The sequence below is a fragment of the Myxocyprinus asiaticus genome, chromosome 11 (assembly GCF_019703515.2).
Source record: "Myxocyprinus asiaticus isolate MX2 ecotype Aquarium Trade chromosome 11, UBuf_Myxa_2, whole genome shotgun sequence".
Classification (NCBI taxonomy): Eukaryota; Metazoa; Chordata; class Actinopteri; order Cypriniformes; family Catostomidae; genus Myxocyprinus; species Myxocyprinus asiaticus.
Window position 1 is genome coordinate 35,147,835 of NC_059354.1, and position 16,031 is coordinate 35,163,865.

General features: G+C 34.6%; 1 long non-coding RNA gene across 1 annotated transcript in view; it reads left to right on the plus strand.

The window, feature by feature from the left end:
• The first annotated feature begins 1,034 nt into the window (after positions 1 to 1,034).
• The window catches only part of LOC127448551 (uncharacterized), a 66,617-nt gene continuing 51,620 nt past the window's right edge, over positions 1,035 to 16,031 (plus strand). The window contains exon 1 of the long non-coding RNA XR_007898552.1: positions 1,035 to 1,151. This is a non-coding gene — a long non-coding RNA (uncharacterized LOC127448551). The remainder of the gene's footprint in view (positions 1,152 to 16,031) is intronic.

Sequence of the window (16,031 nt, forward strand, 5' to 3'; positions counted from 1 at the left end):
ATCAGCTAGCACGAAAGACCCAACTTTAATGAAGTTATTTTGGAATGCAGATCAGTTTATGGTTTATATATAGAAACTTTCTGCACATTGTAATGTGAAATATATAGCTGTTTCTATGGTTGTTAACATCTGAAAACTGAAGCAAAACCTAGAGTTGGACCATGTTCACAATAGCATACTACATTACTACAACTAAAACTTATGACATTTTTGCACAAAATCTGGTTGATAATGAGTGGATGTTACTTTCTGAATTGAACATGCAAATTAATGAGATATTCCAGTAAAAGGATAGTTCACCCAAAATGAAAAGTCTGTCATTTTTTTCACCCTCACGAGTCATTTCATTCCAAACCTGTATTAGGCTGCTACTTTAAGCGCTCAATAGATGTCAGTCGTGAGACTTCTAAGACTGACTCCAGCTGGTGTGTTGAGCCGCATAACGATTAAAGTTTATTCCTGTTGCGTTAGTCACGCGTGATTCATAGTGCATGTAAACATGCTTGTGTTTTTACCCGCGCTGATTCACAACTGTATGGAGACCTTATGAAAATACAAGCGATTATTTAAGATAGAAGGAAAATATCTATATGTGGGAGTAAACTCTAGACGTTTTCCTTGGTCTAGTCATCAAACCACAGGAAAAACATCCTCAAATTATTGTAGGAAGTGGAGTAAATCAAGCCGACGTGTCAACGACAATGAACCTTTATTTATTTATTTATTGAAGAACTGTCATTTGAATGATGGTGATATCGTCTAACGTCGTCTCAGCCAAATAAATAAATAAAATAATAATAAAAATGGCAATGTTATAATCGGGCCATTTAAAAAATAAAATAACCCTAAAAGAAAGTCATCTATTTTTTAAACCAGTAAACACCATTTCTGTGCCTATAACGTAAACAAGTGACCAGCAATGCACTGAGAGTGAACAGCTCTTGACTCTTTTTATATAGGACGTAAATAGTCCACTGCGCCTTTGACTCACCGCGTATTAATCATCACTGTTTCAGTCAAGTCCCGGGACAAGAGGAAACGGAGTTTATTGACTAAGTGACTAACACTAATCTCAATAAATGAAACGGTTGCACTAAGCTTTCGCATGACAAACGAAGACCTCATGTTGCATAACAGTGTGACAAACTAAGGTATAAGCATCTTTAAAGTTTTTATCAGGCTAAAGATGATCTGTTTATTTTCCGATTATTGTTATTGTTGTTTTTTATTTTGTTGTTGCACTGGTAGGCTACTTATTTGTTTATTGTGACTATTTGTATTATTGTGTCATTCTATTTTAAAGGGATAGCTCACCCAAAAATGGGAAATCTGTCATGTTTTGATGATCTGTTCTGAAATGCATAGTTATGCCTGTCTAAATTATTATATATTCTAATCTTGGGGTTATCCTTGCAAAACGTGGTAACCATAGTTCCTCCACAATACCGTAACCACTTTTCTTACTATAATAACTTACAACTGTTTAGTATTTGCCATCACTGTCATGAGTAAATAAATAAATAATTATTCATAATAATGTATTCTTTATAACGGGTTAGTTATACTGTTGGCTAACTACTACAGCGGAAACTGTGGCTACATTGTAAATTTCAGTGTAAAGGCATAACTTGGACATTAAAATGGCTTTTTAAAGCGGAATAACCTAAACCCTTGACTTTGGAAATAGACTGTTATCCTTGGCTGTTATAATGGCCCTGAAGCTCAAAATTCCCCCAAATACCAGATGAGTTAGTATTCATACTGATGAGCTTACTCATGAGTGGCATCAGATTATATTTCTCTTATTATGTCAAAGAGCACAAGTTATCATAAACCAAAACAAATTGTCAAATAAATATCTGCTTGCTGTCATATTTGTAATGCTGTGTGAGGCTGAAGATTAAGCGGTTCGGACTGAAGTTAAAGGTAAAAATCCTTGGGGAACTTGGGGAAGAAATAATATAAAAATTAAGAAGTGCATTTTCAATACAGTACACGTCTAAACCACATAGTTGTTTGTCGACGTAAAAACCACGCGATGGCGGTGTTCACAACTCAAACAGACTTTGGACAGCTGCACAAACAAAAAGAAACATCGGCAGGTATAATCTTTGCGGAACTTTTGATATTTATGTATCACAACGATATCGCAACTTATTTATTTTTGGAGCAATATAAGACTGATGCAAAATGTGTTACATTTAAAGTAAATATAGATAAAAAAAAAAATAAAAAACATTTTATTTTTGTTTTTTAATTTTTGTTCGACCTGTCTTTCCAGTGAATAAACCATCAGTTAGGTAGGTAAAGGTAAAGTGTATCGAACTGATAATTATGTCATGCAATTCACACTCAAAACAGTTTCTAAGACTTGTTTTTGACATTCTTTTACAGTGTTTAGTTATTTGATACATTAGTTTTATGCTTCTCTACCAGTCAAGTTTAGAGAAGGCAGCCTACAACGGGGCTAAAGGCTCACCTTAAAAAAATAAATGAATAAATTATATATATACTGGCGACCAAAAGTTTGGAATAATGTACAGATTTTGCTCTTATGGAAAGAAATTGGTACTTTTATTCAACAAAGTGGCATTCAACTGATCACAATGTATAGTCAGGACATTAATAATGTGAATAATTACTATTACAATTAAAAAAAAGAAAAAAAAAAAAGAAAAAAAAAACATGTTCATAATATCTTAAATTACTTAAAAGAGTTCTCATCAAAAAATCCTCCACGTGCAGCAATGACAGCTTTATAGATCTTTGGCATTCTAGCTGTCAGTTTGTCCAGATACTCGGGTGATATTTCACCCCACGCTTCCTGTAGCACTTGCCATAGATGTGGCTGTCTTGTCGGGCACTTCTCACGCACCTTACAGTCTAGCTGATCCCACAAAAGCTCAATGCGGTTAAGATCCATAACACTCTTTTCCAATTATCTGTTGTCCAATGTCTGTTTCTTTGCCCACTCTAACTTTTTGTTTTTCTGTTTCAAAAGTGGCTTTTTCTCTGCAATTCTTCCCATAAGGCCTGCACCCCTGAGTCTTCTCTTTACTGTTGTACATGAAACTGGTGTTGAGCGGGTAGAATTCAGTGAAGCTGTCAGCTGAGGATATGTGAGGTGTCTATTTCTCAAACTAGAGACTCTGATGTACTTATCCTCTTGTTTAGTTGTACATCTGGCCTTCCACATCTCTTTCTGTCCTTGTTAGAGCCAGTTGTCCTTTGTCTTTGAAGACTGTAGTGTACAACTTTGTATGAAATCAGTTTTTTGCCAATTTCAAGCATTGTATATTTATTCCTCAAATCAATGATTGACTGAGTTTCTAGAGAAAGCTGTTTCGTTTTTGTCGTTTTTGACCTAATATTGACCATAAGACATGCCAGTCTATTGCATACTATGGCAACTCAAAAACAAACACAAAGACAATGTTAAGCTTCATTTAATGAACCAAATAGCTTTCAACTGTGTTTGATATAATGGCAAGTGATTTTCTAGTACCAAATTAGCAGTTTAGCATGATTACTCAAGGATAAGGTTTTGGAGTGATAGCGGCTGGAAATGTGGCCTGTCTAGATTTGATCAAAAATGACTTTTTTCAAATAGTGATGGTGCTGTTTTTTTTTTTTTTTTTTTTTTTTTTTTTTACATCAGTAATGTCCTGACTATATTTTGTGATCAGTTTAATGCCACATTGATGAACTAAAGTAGCAATTTCCTTCCGAAACAGGTGTGTGTGTGTGTGTGTGTGTGTGTATATATATATATATATATATATATATATATGATGTGAAAAAAAATTATAATAAAGAATGAGTAAGTGTTTCAAAACTTTTGACTGGTTGTATATATATGTGTGTGTGTGTGTGTGTGTGTGTGTGTGTGTGTATATATATATATATATATATATATATATATATATATATATATATATATATATATATATATACACACACATACAACCAGTCAAAAGTTTTGAATCTTACTCATTCTTATATATATATATATATATATATATATATATATATATATATATATATATATATATATATATATATATATATATATATTTTTTTTTTTTTTTTCTTTTTTTTTTTCTTTTCTTCACATTTTAGAATAATAGTAAAGTCATCAAAATTATGGAATAACATAAATGTAACTATGGGAATTATGTTGTGACTAAACAAAATCCAAAATAAATCAAAACTGTGTTATATTTTAGCATCTTCAAAGTAGTCACCCTTTGCCTAGAATTTGCAGACATGTACTCTTGACAATTTCTCAACCAACTTCTTGAGGTATCACCCTGGGATGCTTTTTAAACAGTATTGAAGGAGTTCCCATCTATGTTGGGCACTTATTGGCTGCTTTTCTTTATTATTTGGTCCAAGTCATCCATTTCAAAAACTTTTTTTTTTTAATTACATTTTAGTTTTATAATGAAATAAATTAATTTGGTGGCACAATTATATTTTTGCCTACAAAACTAATTTCAAACATTTAATCATACGCCTTCAGATCAAAAGATTTTTAAGATCATGAGAAACATTTCAGTCAAGTGTTTCAAAAGTTTTGACTGTGTGTGTGTGTGTGTGTGTGTGTGTGTGTGTGTGTGTGCATTATTTTATTTTTTCTGGTCACAAAATGTATTGAGATCGAAAAAATATAATTCTTTTTATTGAATATTGATGGAGCAACATATTTTGAAATAATAACAGATTTGTTTTGATTTAAAATTTGTGATAAAAAGCCCCCAGGAAGTTTATTGTGATACTGAGTAGATATAGAGGCAGTAGTTATAGTGCAAAATTTGTCAACTAATACAAGTAATTTTGAGACAGCAAGATGCTTTTTGAGTAACAAATTAAGATGATGCTTATTCAAAATAACTACTACTGCAAATGGTTGACCAGTTTCTGTTCATTTCATACACATTTAATAACATCTCAAGTATTCTAAACAAATGAATCTCCATAGTGTTTGGATCAGTCAATGTGAGCCCACTTTGAACATTTTTCATAACAAATCTATTTGCTTAGCTTAAGAAAAAAATGTGTTTTATGGGGGCCTTTAGCCCCTGCAACAGGGCTTTTTACCCCATATACTATCCTTTCACGTATTGGACAATTTTTTGAAAAACTTTTGATTTAATCACCTTGAACAAAACTGAAACTAACAAATAAGTATTTTGTCTCAAAATAAATGTTATAATTTCAGGGATTTTCAGTAGCTACATTAATTTGCAACATTTAAAAAAATCTTAAATGAAATTGCCTCAAAACCACCCTTTAGACATTACACATAATGATCTCATGGATAGGGAATATTTTGCATTGCATGCATAGTGACAAAAAGGTGTTTAGGAAAGTGCTGTGGAAGCATTTGTTGCTATTTAGTGTTTTAGGAGAAAATAAAATAAAATGTTCCTTTTACCCCGGTGGCCCTTTAGCCCCGTTGTACCTCAATGTTTAAAATAATATTATAGGGAAAAAATGATTTAGCCTAGTTTTTCAGTAGGTTCTGTGATGCATAAAGGCTGCATTGACTTTTGTGTCCATTTACAGTATGACCCATAAATGTATAAGTAGATGTTTAGGAACAAATCTGAAAACTGTTATGTCTGTCTGGGTTGATGCGTCAGCTGTGATGAATCTAAACTGTAGTGACGGTTGTCTCCATGAGTTTAATGCTGGGGTATGTAGGAGGGTTTGGGTTGTGTTGCATTGTAAATGAATCAGCGTGGTTATGTTGTTATGCAGACAGAACACCTTCAAGGTCCCTGCGGGCTTCATTGTGTTCTCTCACCCTCTCAATCTGGTCCACACAATTTGTCCAGCCCTGGTGGATCTGCCTTCAGTGGTGTTGTGTAGTGAGGTAGACTAGAGTAAAAAAAAAAAAAAAAGAGTCCAGGTTTCTCCACTCTCTTCCTACTACCCTTGTTTCTATCTATGAGTCATCTATTTCACACTCTATCTAGATTGCCCCCTGAGTATGGTTCAAGGAAATCGAAAGCTTACAGTTTTATACTAAGAAGATTGAATTTGAAAGGAATTATTTTTTTGAATTTACACTTTTAGTGGGTGGAGCTCATGAGGGTGTAGGTACCTTTGACCCTGTGTATCTGTCTTATGTATCTCTGGGCAGGGTTGAGGAGTAACGGAATTACGTATTTAAAATACAAAATATTAGTAACTGTATTCCACTACAGTTAAAATTTAAATAGTTGGTAATTAGAATACAGTTACATTCAAAAAATATTTTGATTACTGAAGAGATTACTTTGCATTTTATTGTCATTTGTTTCATTTAATATTTAGTCCTTTCAGATGGAAAACATTTATACATATAAATGATGAGATCCAAAGTGCATTTGAACAGTGCTGAAACACTTTCTTATGATGTTTTACATTCATACGAGCAGACAGAGAATTTTGGAGCAGAAGAAATAGAAGTAAATTGTCAGCTTTATGCTAAACTGAAATGCTATTTCTAACCATTTTGCATGCACGTTACCAGGCACGATCATATTTTTTTATAAAGAAAATTCACTTTATAATCACATAATTTCTTATTTTCTAGTAAGACCTTTTGATATTAGAGCAAAAATCGTATTCTTGATGATAATCTTTCCCGTAAAAATATCTAAAAATCCTTAAAACAAGATCAGTTTGATTGATCTTGTTTTAGAAACAACACTACATTAGATATTTAGGTTTTTCAGAGAATGTATTTTTAACGTGTATTTTGTCTTACTGTACTGGCAGAGTTTTTATAGTCAAAACAAATAAAAAAATCTACCAGTGCTGAAGAAGTAATCCAAAGTATTTAGAATACGTTACAAACCTTGAGTAATCTAATAGAATACGTTACAAATTACTTTTTACAGCATGTATTCTGTAATCTGTAGTAGAATACATTTCAAAAGTAACCTTCCCAACCCTGTCTCTGGGACAGGGGAAAACTTAACGTGTTCTCTCTGTGGTTTTATAGAACATTTGATAGGTAATCATTTTGTGTTTGTAGCGTCAAGCTGGTACAGGAATTACTGGATGACATCAATAGGACAGTCCGGTGGTGGCTGAACCTCTATGTCGGTGTCACTCATTTGACGAGTGCCATTGTCTTTTATGACTATGCTGTTATGTGTCAACAAAGCAGAGAGTAAAGATCCTGCTTCTTACAAGTAACACCTGCAGAAATGACGTCCCATTTGACCAGGGTGTGTGTTTGTCAGACATATTCGAACTGTGTTTGTTTACTCATGCGAGGCATTTACTGTTAGCCCAACTTTCCACTCAGCTTTATGTTACAGTTAAGCAATTACTTATGATTATTGCGGGTGTCAATGTTAAGCAGCTTTGTTTGATGCTGTATTTGCAGAAGAGCTTTAAACGCTGTACCAGTGTATCAAGTCCATATAAAACACGTGGTCTTTTGTGTGATGATAAATTACTTGCCTGTTTTTTGTTTGCCCACCTAGATTTGTCATCATTTGTCTTACATTTCAGACGCAAGAGGACTCATTGCCTCCTTCCATGTTACATCCCTTTAACTTTTTAAATGTGGGGAGGGAGGACAGATCAGTTTGTGAAGGAAGTGCTGTCATATCCAGGAGGAAGTATGATTCAGCCGTGTTGCATTTTTCAAGGCTGATTCAGCTTTGCCAAGGAAATGGGTTCTTCAAAGTGGTTGTAGCGCCAAGAAAGTGACACCGATCCCTTTGTGGTCACATTGCGGTGTGTAGCAGCCATCGCAGTAGCAGTCCAGCAATGCTGTTAATGGCTGCTGAGGAACAGAGCTGTCATTTGGTCTGGAGTTGAGCATCTGAAAGTTACAATTCTTTTATAGGAGAAAGAGAAAAACAGAAAGAAAAGAGACTATTCACCCTGGTTCCCTGAAATTCCCCTCATCCCCTCTCTCTTTCCTCTTCCTCATCAGCTCTCGGGTTTCAAAGCTTTAGCATTGCTGTTAACCCTGTAGGGCCCAATGTCCAGTTAGTATTGCACTTAAACATGAACTTGGTGACATGAAACAAAGGAGTTGTCACATCTTTAAATCTTTGCAGTGCTATGCTGTGATTGTTTGGGTTTTAAATGTTCACGTTTATATTTGTGAAGCAAAAGAGGGATGTTTCAAAATAATCTTTTTAGTATGGACCCAGATGTTATTCTGATGTTTTATGGACTCTTTTCACAGACTAATTAAGCATTTCTGTGTTATTAAGAAGCAAAAATCTAACAAATCAAAATGATTGAGTGTAAAATTATAACATTATACTTTGTGTTACATTACCCCGGCATTATAAAAAAATGCTTTTAAGGGAATGACAGTAAATTTGACATCTTCTGACTGCAGCAATCCAATGATCTCTTATTTTTTCCACATTTGGAAAAAAAGATTTATACATTTGCTGTTGGAACAAATGGGAATGCAAAAATAATATTTGCTGTGGTCTCCCATTTACCACTATAGAATTTTACCCCACTATAGTTTACTTCAGGGTTCCAAAGAGGGTCCATTGGTTTGGCTTTATTAACCATATAGATAATGGTGGTGCCTTGTTAATTGATTTTTTTAATTAATTTTTTTATCCTCTGGTTTAAACAAGGTAGCATTATGTTGAAACAATGGATGTAATGAGTTCAATGTTTAAATTAAATTCCAATGTTTAAGTACTATGATTGATACACATTTTATCTGTGAAGTTTAGTGGGTGGTGCTTTGTGCACAGCTACACTGAATATTCACAATGGATGAGGATATCATTAGCCTGAGGATATTTGCACTGCTGTGGCAGATACTGTTTGCACTCCTAATTAAATAGCAGTGTGTCTATTGTTTATTGTGTTCATTTAGAGTCACACATAAACCCTACACCATCCCCTAAACCTAACCTAATCTTACCTTACAAAAATTAACCATGGTTTTACTACAGTAACCATAGTATCACTATGGTATTTTGTAGTAAAATCATTGTAACCACAAATTTAAACACAATTAAACACGGTTACTATATTAACACATTACTGTAGTAACTCCATGGTTAATTGCATTAAAACTATGGCTTCCACCAAAAAACATGGTTACAACAATATTACTATAGTAAAACCATAGTTAATTTTACCAAGATCAAATCTTTCTCTCAACTTCTCGACCTTCACCATGACCAAATCACTGCAAGGAAATCAACCTTTATCAATTTTTTTGTATTATTATAAGTAGTATTCAAGGAAATATTAAGAGTGGAGACAAGAAACTGTATGGGAAAAGTGTGACAAAAGGGAGAATCGAACCCACTTCCTTCTGCATAAAAAAAGCACATCCTCACCGTTTTCACAAACAAACCATTGCAGCAGCATTTGAGGGTGCAGTTTGTCTTTCATTTCTTTGTTTCCACCAGACTATTTGAGTGCAGTTAGCCAAGCTATGTGGCAGGTGCTATTTACACCTAGTGCAAATAGTCACTCCATAAAAATGGTGTGAATGAATAAAGGAAAGCATATAGAAGCTGTGACTAGTCATCATTTGAAGTTTTCCAACATTTTTAATCAAATTTCTTCCTTTTTTTATGCCATTTAAATAATCTTGCAGTGTGACAAATTATTTTTTAAAAGCACAAATATTCCATGTAGCCACTTAATTAATATGGTCATGAAAATGCATACATAATTATGAAAGAATTACCCAAAAACATTTTGAGGGGAATAAGGTTTTAACCCTTGGGACATCCCACTGCCAGAGGTGGAAAGTAATGAATTACAGCTACTCTTGTTACAGTACTTGAGTACATTTTTCTACTTTTTAAGTATAAATAAATAATAGTAGTCTACTTTTACTTGAGTTGATTAAAAGTGAAGTATTCAACTTCGCTATAATTATTTTTCACCACAATTACAAAGTAAAAAAAAAACATAATATTTCGGAATTTTTGGGAAGAAGAAATCGGCAAGTTATAAGCGCTAAATCAGTTTATAAACTAAAACGCGCAGTGCGTTGCACGACGGAAGACCGCAGGGCACAGCATCATGAGCACAGCAACTTGTATAAACTGCCGCTGGTGTCCTCTCTTTAGCTTCTCCAAGACCTTCTGCCTGTCACTACACAAGAACTGTAATACTGTTATTTTCTGCATATTTCATTTTATTCTGGAAAGGAGCCGTTCATTCAGGTACAAGGGAACCATCTGAACACATTTAACCACAGATCAAACTTAACTTGTTTTTAAGGTAGGCAATATTCTAACTGTCAAACATTAACACAATGTAGTTTGACATATATGTGGAGATATCTTGTTTACTTGCTACTATATGTCTAAAACAAACCTTTTAAATACCGTAGAAAGATACAGTACCAATAGTGTCGGAAATTAACGGGGACTCGTGGCAAAAATACCACCGAAATTGACAAAAAGATGGCAAAAAATGCCCACGCAACGAGTTCCCGTGTTTTATTAATAGTATCTGATACAGTTACAATTACATACATTGCGATGATCTTTTTACTTTTCACTGAACATTATAATTTTTTTTTCACCGTCCGGTTCCTTGCATCATCGCGGGCTCTCCACTTCTATCAATCCGCATCAGTTCTGTAATGTACTCCCGCATTCAATTCTGTAAACGTTCGCCCCTCTTGTTAAAAATAAACTGTCCTAGTGGGTAACACTCTCGCTTACAATGCTGTACTGTACTTACCTGCCCTGTCTCACCCGCTAGAGGCCAAAAGTGGATGTTATATAAGAAGGTATGAGAAATCACAGAACATAATGTAACTAAATGCTACAATTTACTTAATAATAATCTCTCAATATGTTAACCATAATTTTAATTAAGACTTTATTACAACTTTGTAATACAATAATACATATACAGAACAACCACTTTTAGTGTTTGAATCAATCATATCTCTCACTAAACACTGTGTGAAGTTTATTTTTGCTTATTTTTTTCAGTTGGCATGTAGGAGTTGATAAAAGTTTGCTTAATAATCTCATTCCATATCTGAATAATTGCTGCAATATCATAGAGGATACATTTCCTCCTCTATGATATTGCATTATATTAGTTTTGTACAGTGTTAACTTAATAGCCAAAATACTTGGACATGCGTGAATGAGAATAAACCTGAAATAGGAATGTGATTCAGTCACAATGCACATTATGCACTTTAAAGACGATTTAGAGACATTTAGAATGTTACAAATGGCTATTTCTATTTAAATAAATATTGTATTCTTAATTTTCTGTTTGTCCAAGAATCCTCTTGCAGCAATGCAGGTCTTTGGCATTAAGAATCTGCTGGTTTAGGACCTGTGATGAGTCTGTTTCTCAAACTAGAGATTGTGATTTACTTGTTTTTTTGTTATGCATCTGGGCCGTCCACTTCCCTCTCTATCCTGGTTAGAGATGCTTTTTTCAAAATAATAATGGATGGAATAGCCTTAATCTCTCTAAAACAATAGACTTTAGAAGAACATAGAATTTCAGGAGAAATGTGTTTCTTTTTGCCTATTTTTAAAACCAAAATTTGACCTGCAGTTGTAAAGCAACTTGTAAGAACTCTAGAGATTTCCGCATGGTAGCGCAATCATTTTCAATTGTTTTAATAATAAGCAAATTTTCTTGAGTACCAAATTAGCACTTTAGAATGCTTTTGTAATGAATAGGTGACACAGTATATGTTTGCCATCATGGGTAAAGAAAAAAATGGAATAAATACCACTTAAAACAATTATTTCAAACCATAATAATAATTTGCAATTAATGATTTTGGCAGTATTTTTGATCAATTTAATGCATCCTTGGTGAAAGGAAGCATCAATTTCTTTCAAGAACAAAAATGTCTTTGTGTTCTAAAAATGGAAGTGTATGTACTATATATAATGTAATTTACATAAAGTAACTTGTAACGTAATTACTTGTAGTTTTTCGGCAAACTACTTATTTGCTCGTACTGGAGTCATAATATTTCTCAGTACTTGAACTCAAGTGAATTATTTCTTCAGTAGCAGTACTTTTACTTAAGTAAAAAAAAAAATCAGTTCTCTTTCCACCACTGCCCACTGCACAGCCAATTAATCGGATCTCACACATCACACATATATATTTGCACACACACACTTATCCGCAAGTCTGTGTAGTAATCCACGGTAGTCGCTAGGCAACAGTCTTACTCTAAAGCTACTCTAAACATAAGGACACACTCAAAATCTTGTTGAGTGCCGAGTTGTAGAGGACCTTCAGTAACAAAAATAGAGGACAGTGAATGTGAGAAGCTCACAGATTCAGACAGAGCTCCTATAGAGCTGCCCTTGGAACACCCATTATAATTTACCCAAAAATGAAGCTTCAGTCATCATTTACTCTCCCTAATTTTTTTCCAAACCTGTATGACTTTCATCCATGGAACACTAAAGGAAAATTTAAGCAGGATGCCTGAGCTGTTCTCTCCCATACAATGAAAGTTGATGGTGACCAGGGGCTGTCAAACTCCGAAATGTAACATAAAAGACTTCGACAGCCATTTCATAGCTTTTGTGTGAGGAACAGACTGAAATATTAGTCATTATGCACTGAATATATTGCCATGAAAATCTTGCAGGACAGCTGTAGTCACCATTCACTTTCATTGTACGGAAAATAGCAGCTCGGGTATTCTGCTGTAAATAACTAATTTCGTGTTTGACGGAAGAAAGTCATATGGAGTCTGGAAAGACCTGAACCACGTTAGTGCATTTTTGGCTTCAAGTACTCTTTAATATAATTAGATAAATGAGGACACCAGCAAGGCAGTGCCCTGAAAGCTTAACCAGAAAAAAAAAAAAAAGACTTAAAGAGAGAGAAAAAACAACTTGGAATCCCTGTATGGTGGCCTCCTGTCATGTGGTGTTCATTTCTGTCATGCTCTCTTCCTCTTTTTCGTCTATCAATGATGGCATCTCTCCCCTCCTCCTCATATTGCACAACAGCTTCCTTTCTGCAGAGCTCAGGGTATGAATGAAAATCTAACCCATGTCACATGCCACTGGCTAGGGTCAGATGTTCCCTGACTGCTGAGCTATGCTGCCTTGCCAGCATTTCTGGTGACTAGCCAGGCTTTGCAAGCTGGTGTCCGGGCATGTGGTCAGTTACAGCAGTGAGCAAGGGCAGTGTACAGTTAACAGCTAGGCTTTATCTTGTTTCACATTTTCTTACAGTCTGGAACTGTGCCTCTAATATGCCAGAACTTTAAAGGAATAATGTAAAATTTGTAATTATTCATGTCTTTGCAAACCCATATGCTGTTATTTTGTAAAACAGGAGAAAAAAAAAACTGGAAAAGGTACACACTTTTCTTTGCCCCACAGCAACAGTTCATTGTAGCCATGACTGTCTGTCTCCAACATAAAAGTAGTCCATATGACTTGTGCACTATAATCAAAATCTGGAGCAATACGATAACCCTAAGGCGCGGTCACACATACGTTTTGCACTGCGAAATTCCACGGGTGAAATACAGTCGTCTCAATGGGAATCCACGCGATCATGAATTTTGATTTACGAAAATTTCTTCCGGTGGCAAAGAATTTCCTCCCGCTGATTTTGCCTCAAGTTCAAGTTTGGTGAACTTTGATAGGCGAAATTACTGCGCTAATAGAATAGGATGTTGCTTGGTTTGGCGAGACCTCTGTGTGGGCGGTGCTTTGTGCCCAGCTACACTGAATATTCACAATGGACGAGGATATCATTTTAGTGGTGAGTTTCTTTTTAACTTAAGTCTCACTGAGTATAAAGTACATCATTAAAAAAGGCTGCTTGACAATTATATTTTTGTTGGTTTCACACTTGCTCAAAGTATGCCCACGACAAATTTGCCCACAGTAATTCGGCGTGAGAATGTATTTGTGACCACGCCTTTATTTCCACTTGAGTTCAGTTCAGATATGGCTCCACACACATCACACACCAGGTTTGTGTGTTACACACGTGTCATAACCAAACATGCAAACATGAGTTGGAATGCGAAATGGAGAGTTATGATAACTGCAGCACTGGGGAATATTTCCAGTGTATAATGACTTAAACTTCAATCTGTTTCTCAGTTCTAGAGTAAATAATAATTCGGGCCTAATGCTGCATTCCATTAAACTTGGAAAGTCGGATTTTCCAACTTCTTACTAGGAAAAGTGCAATGGAACGCCACTTGATGTTGGAATTCCAATTTGGAAACTCGTGCAGAAATGTTCAAGTGCAAAGTAAGTGATAAACATTCACTTTTATTAAATGAGTCAAAGTTCCTATATTGCATGGTATTAAAACTTGTTTAACAATTTTCTGCAGATTCATGTGCATAAAACATGGTAAATTATGCTCTCTTTTGATAATCTGTACTTCTCAAATCATCAGATTTACCCGCACAGAAGAGCAGAGCCAAATCCCAGCTCATGTAATTAACAAAACAGTGTTCCTCCTCAAGTAACTTGTAGTTCTATGCTTCAACCGCTAGTGGGCCAAAAGTTACATCTGTAAGGAGTAATTTATGTAGTAAATCTTTAAATATTACTAAAACTAAAAGGTCCAACTAACTTTTATTCTCAGCCTCAGAGATGGTCAAAGATCTGAAATTGCGTGCTTTAACACTATGTACTTTAAATCGCGACTTGAAAAAACACTACTGGAATTGACAAAAGAAAGTAGCAGTGACAGTTTGAACTCTATTCCATAAGGGTCATAGGTAACTTGATGTTAAAGGCAAGATACCCACATTGACTCTCGAGTACATGCATGAGATCAGTTAATTGACTTATTTTGCAGGAAAAGGTATGAGTGAGGTGTGTGGTCACTATTTTGTTATGGGAAGTTAATGCATAATGCATGTACATTTTAGGTCCTTAAACTAGTCATTTTTAATCACTTTAATTTTAGAATTAATTTTAAATGGTCCTGCGGTGTGACTTTTTATTTATTTATTTTTTTTTTTAAGTACAAATGTTCCATGTAGTATCTCAATTAAAAAGGGGCTATGAAAGCTGCATGCATAATAATTATAAATTAACTAGCAAAATGGTGTTTAAAATATGTTCAAATGGAGGATAGCATGTCAAACCGGACATGTCAACTTTTCAGAAGTATTTCATGCCAGCTACCCTTGTTCTGAACTTCCAGAATAAACCATTCCCTTAATAACTCTGAAGACTTAGTTTAATCAAAACTTTGTTTTGTACACATTTTATGACCATAAATGAACACTTAAATGGCAGTCTTTCATTAAAATGTATGCACAGTCAAATGATAAACAGTGGTTAGTCTCAACATAGCAAGACAATGACAAGTGGAAAGAGACATGAGTACATCTTGCTATATTTAAGTACGGGTTAACCCTTGACTGTTGAACTCTTCTTAAATGTCTATATGGGAGCTTGCCATGTCTGTAATCATATTGAACTCCAGCCACCTAGCCTATAGGCTATCAGATGACAGCTTGTGGATACGTTTGTATTTTTAGTCAAACTTTTAGAAAGTGTTCAGTAGAAAGATGTTTACCGCCATCATTGTGTATGGGCACATCTTCCGCTATGGGATTAATGTATGAACATATAAGAGTCAACTATGTCAAATGGATAAGTATGCCCAAATCTGTCTGCAGTCAATGTATTTGGGTGCACCTCAGTCCATTCCCTAGTTCAGTAGTAAGTGCACTGGCCAGGGAGTCGTCCATTTCTAGAGCTGTCACATTGTAAAAATTGTTCCGGTGCTCTGAAACGTTCATTCCTTAGCTCATTATATTCACTTGGTAACTATATTCACTATATTCATCTTGATCATAGGATGAGTGCAACTGTAAATGTATAGAACAAAGCATTTTTTTTATTTATTTTTTTATTAAAGAAAAAAAGATTTTGTTTTGTAATTATTAAAAGTGCATGAAAGGGAAAGAATCTTGGTCAATTTAAACTATTAAGCATTATATACAGTAACTGGGGTATTATTTATATTGGAAGTGTTTTGTGCCTTTAATATAATTGTTTTATTTCTGAATGCCATTATGT